The sequence below is a fragment of the Scyliorhinus torazame genome, chromosome 24 (assembly GCF_047496885.1).
Source record: "Scyliorhinus torazame isolate Kashiwa2021f chromosome 24, sScyTor2.1, whole genome shotgun sequence".
NCBI classification, from domain to species: domain Eukaryota; kingdom Metazoa; phylum Chordata; class Chondrichthyes; order Carcharhiniformes; family Scyliorhinidae; genus Scyliorhinus; species Scyliorhinus torazame.
Genome location: NC_092730.1, coordinates 49,567,036 through 49,572,336, shown reverse-complemented (window position 1 = coordinate 49,572,336; position 5,301 = coordinate 49,567,036). Strand labels below are relative to the sequence as shown.

General features: G+C 44.5%; 1 non-coding gene across 1 annotated transcript; it reads right to left on the bottom strand.

The window, feature by feature from the left end:
- Positions 1–1,118: 1,118 nt before the first annotated feature.
- Positions 1,119–1,200, bottom strand: trnas-gcu (transfer RNA serine (anticodon GCU)). The gene has a single exon. It is a non-coding gene; the product is annotated as a tRNA-Ser (tRNA).
- Between the last annotated feature and the right edge of the window lie 4,101 nt (positions 1,201–5,301).

Below are 5,301 nucleotides of genomic sequence, written 5' to 3'. Positions count from 1 at the left end.
TCAAATGCACCAAATTCAGCACTCAGTGCAAACAAAGTCTGCACTGTAGGGGATCACTTTTATACTGTGAATCTAGCCTCTAAAGGCTTGTGATTCTGTGGAATTCGCTACCCCAGAGTGCGGTGGATGCAGGTACAGTGAATAAATTTAAGGAGGAGGTCGAGAGATTTTTGTTGGTATTGAGTGGAAGGGTTATGGAGAACGGGTGGAGTTGCGGCCAGTATGGGATTAGCCAAGATCTCATGGAAGGTGTTAGGCTCAGGAGGCTAAATTGCCTTCTCCCGCTCCTAGGTGATGTGTTATAGTGAGGACGTATTCTAACTGAGATCAATCGCCCTCTTCATCTGTAACACTGTAGGTAACAGATGAGGAACACATCAACCGTGATAGAATGGCGGGGCAGACTCGATGGGTCTAATGGCTTAATTCTGCTCCTATATTATATGAACTTACGTTTTGCGCGACTTCGTGAGATTCAAACTGAGGGGAAGGAACATTTTCCAACTCAGAATTTATGCGCAATTAGGGCAGGGAGTGAAAAGTACCTTTCTCAGCTTTTTATTATTTGGCTTCACCATGGACAGTGTTCGACTGTTCACCGCCCGCCAAGCCCTGAAACAAAAGCTAAAAATCACAGCCTTTTTTCTATATCCTCATGAAGTGGACGAAACAGAGATACAACAGACACGTTACAGACAAGAATAGGATTTGATTCCACGTGTGCAGAGTACAATGGATTATTGTGCATCACCTTAACCACGTGGTACAACCCCTTTACTTCATGTAACTTTAATATCTGATCTTGTCACAGATAAGTAGCCGAAGCACCCCACCAATGTACAATCAGGAGGACGTTCATCCACGAGAGGTGGCAGAAGGTAATAATGGGAGAAGTGAATACGGTAACCTCGACTGCACAGTGGGTAGCCGAAGAAGAATTGGTGGCAATGTGGGGTTAAGCCCCAAACACGTCTGCCTCCGTTCGTACTTCCGTTCGTCCCTCCTCTAACCCAACTCGATGCAAGTGGCCTGACAACTTGGAATAGTTTGTCACATCAGTGATTGCAGATCCATCGTGTAAAATGAATCCCACTTCCGAGAAACAATGGGCGAAAAATCGACGAAGATTGGTTTCGAACCCACGTGTGCAGAGCACAATGGATTAGCAGTCCATCGCCTTAACCACTCGGCCACCTCGTCGCACAAATTTTTGCGGCAATACGTCTTAATTCGTTTTGCACCCATGAACTGATGGAAATTATTTGCCTCTTTCTATTCAACCAGGTGTTCAACAGGGGGAATTGCAGTGGTGGTGGTATAGTGGTGAGCATCACTTCTTTTGAAACCGTTGACTCCGTTTCAATTCCCGGCCATCGCAGTAGTAGTTGAATCGGATGTTTTTCGCGACATCCTGAGTTTCAAACTGAGGAAGACTGGTCAACTGTTTCTCATTCAGAATTTATGCGGATTATCTAAGTGAGGTGTTTAAGATGCGAAAAGGTGTAGATATTGTAGACGTGGAGTTGATGTTACCTGTTGTGGGTCAGTCTAAAACGAGAGGTCATCATCTTAGAATATGAAGCTGCAAATTTACAAAAGATTTAAAGAAAAACTACTTCTCCCAAAGGGTTTTAATTCTGTGGAATTCACTTCCTCAGAGTGTGGTGGATGCAGGGACAGTGAGAAAGTTAAGTAGGACTTAGAGAGACTTTTATTGGTAATGAGTTGAAGGGTTCTGGAGAACGGGCAGGACGGTGGTGTTGAGGCCATTATGTTTGATCAGGCAAGATCACATGGAAGGTTTTACGCCCAAGAGGCTGAATTGCACATCCCAGCTCCAATGTTATGTGTTCTCGGGAGCGAGGTGTTCTGGCTGATATCTCAATCGATCTCTTGTTCCGGAACATTTCAGGTAGCAGATGATGAACATTTCAGTCATGATCGAATGGCTGGCAGACTCGATGGGTCGAATGACGTAACACTGCTCACATATCTGAAGAATCTATCGTTTGCGCGGCTTCATGACTTTCTAACTGAGGGAAAGAAATAGTTTCCAACTCAGAATTTGTGCGCAATTATGGGGGGAAGTGAATTAAGTAACTTTCTCGTCATTTTCTAAAGTGGTTTCAATATGCAAAGTGTTCGATTATTCACAACCCCAAGTCCCAAACACTAAAAATCACAGCATTTTTCCGTCACCCTCATGAAGTGGATCAAACAGAGACACAACAGACACGTTACAGACGAGGATTGGATTCGAACTCAAGTGCGCAGAGCACAAAGGTTTCTTGTGCATCCCCTTAACCACGTGGTACAACTCCTTACTTCATGGAACTTTAATGTCTGACCTTCTCACAGACAAGTGACCGAAGCAACCCTCCAGTGCACAAACAGGAGGATGTTCATCCAGGAGAGGTGGCAGAAGGTAATTATGGGCGAAGTCAACCCGGTATCCTCGACTGTACTGTGGATAGCCGAAGAAGAACTGGTGTCAAATAACGGTTTAGCCCCAAACCCGTCTGCCTTCGTTCCTCCGTCCTCTAACCCAACTCGCTGCAATCTGGCCTGACAACTTGGAATAGATTGTCACATCAGTGATTGCAGATCCATCTAGGAAAAATAAGGCCCACGTCCGAGAAAAGTGGATTTAAAACCAACGAGAATGGAATTCGAACACACGTATATAGAGTACAATGGATTAGCAGTCCATCGCCTTAACCACTCGGCCACCTCGTCCCACAACTGTACATGTCAACAGGTTTTAATTCGTTTTGCATCCATGAACTGATGGAATGTATCTGCTTCCTTCTATTCACCTGGTGTTCAAAATTGGAAATGCAGCGATGGTGGGAGAGTGGTGAGCAAAGTTTTCTTCCAAGCAGTTGTCCCAGTTCGATTCCTGGTCATCGATCGAATAGTTGAATCGGATGTTATTGTGCGACATCGTGAGTTTTAAACTGAGGAAGACTGGTCCACAGTTTCTCACTCAGAATGTATGCGTAATTATCTAATTGAGATGTTCAAGGTACCAAAAGGTATGTAAAACGTTGACGTGGGGCTGTTACTTCCTCTTGTGGGGCATTCTAAAACGAGAGGTCATGCTCTTAGAATAACAGATTGCAATTTTTAAAAAAAATTGAGGAAAAACTACTTATCCCAAAGGGTTTATGATTCCGTGGAATTCGGTACCCCAGATTGCGTTGGATGGAGGGAGAGTGAGTAAGTTTAAGGAGGAGGTAGAGAGATTTTATTGGTAAGGAGTTCAAGGGATACGGAGAACGGGAAGACAGTGGAGTTGAGGCCAGGATGGGATCAGCCAACATCACATGGGAGGAGTTAGGCTCAGGAGGCTAAATTGCCTACTCCCGCTCCGAGGTCATGCGTTCTAGGGAGAAGGTGTTCCTGCTGATAACGCAATCGACCTTTTCGTCTGTAACATTGTAGGTCGCAGATGGGGAAGATATCAGCCATGATAGAATGGCTGGGCAGACTCGATGGGTCTAATGGCTGAAGTCTGCTTCTTTATTTTATGAACTTATCTTTTGCGCGACTTTGTGAGTTTCAAACTGAGAGGACGGAACTGTTTCTAACTCAGAATTTATACGCAATTAGGTCAGGGAGTGAAATAAGTAGCTTTCTAACCTTTTTATAATGTGGTTTCAACATGGACAGTGTTCGTCGAATTCACCACCCGCCAAGCCCGTGAACCAAAGCAAAAAATCACAGCATTTGTACTTCATGCTCATGAAGTGGACCAAACAGAGACACAACAGACACATTACAGACGAGGATGGGATTTGAATCCACGTGTGCAGAGTACAATGGATTATTGTGCGTCTCCTTAACCACATGATACAACTCATTTACTTCAATGGAATTTTAATATGCGATCTTATTACAGGCAAGTAGCCAAAGAACCCCTCCAGTCTACAAACAGGAGGAAGTTCATTCTGGAGAGGTGGGTGAGGAGAATTATGGGAGACGTCATCCCGGTAACCTCAACTGTACTGTGGGTAGCCGAAGAACTGGTGTCACGGTGCGGTTCCATTGACAACGTATCCAGAGGCACATATAGTGACGAAGACTGACAGGTTCAGAATGTCTCTTACACTCTCACACATTACCCGAGAGTGACAGGAATCCCCCATTTACAACCGGGACCAGAGAAGGGCAGAGAGAATGCACGTCACTCCCACATACAACATGTTGACGGATTCAACACAACCAAAATATAAGAAAAGATCATCACCACATATTATCTTCTTCGAAATCCCGCCGTCCCAACTTTAATATAATAAAACAATTTTTATCAGTTGTGTCTCACTCTAATCTGTGAACTTCGCTCTACCACAGTGTGTTGACATATACTGGCCACGACACAGAACCGCAACAGAGTGGGGGAGATTCACATGAACTGTCGGTGATAGAATGTGATCGGGTGGACGGAGAGGTGTTAGGAGTATGTAAAATTTAAACAATCTATATTCATGCATTTCCCAATGGAATTGGTGGAATTTGGAAGTGTTTATCTTGAGGATCAATTGAGCAGAGACTTTAAAGCATTTTATCTGTGGTTCCCTCTGTGTGAGCTATGCAACATTGTACTGTGTCATGCTGTCTCCTTCATTCCTGGGACGAGACTGCAAGAAGGATTCTGAAAGGTATTTGCTGCAAAGCAAACAGGAACGTGCGTGATGTTTACTTTTGCTGTGAGGTAGAATGTAAATAGCAGAGAATAGCCTCGATTCCTCGACCTCGGGCTAATGGCCCAGCACGCTTCGGCTGCGGCACGCTGCTCCTTAAACCAGGAGCTACAACAGTACTGCCTGGCTGTAGCCACACAACTATTCACTTCCGCATTTGTTCTTTCAACAAGAACACACGTTTGAGCACACTGATTCTGGTCTGCATAGTTCAGTTAATTTACTTTCGTGCTGAACGGTTGTTCTATGAAGGGCATGTGATTTATTCTGTGACTTTGTTCTGATGAGAAAGTGGGGAATGACTGGAATCACCTTCATAGAAGGAAGTTCGGGACGGCAGTTTCACCTCTTTGGGAACATTGATCACGCTCTTACTGATTTCTTCAAGCTTTGCTTCAAGTCCGACCCCAGAGAAGACAGCTACGAGCAAAGTGGCGCAGCGGACGTGTGCTGGACCCCTAACCCAGAGGTCTATGGATCTAAACCATCCTCTGCTATTTATATTCTCACTCACACGAAACGGAAACGAGTTGCTATATGTCAGCAGCACATCTGCCTTTTTCTTTATTAGTATCAAAGTTTTGCTTTCAGTCTGATC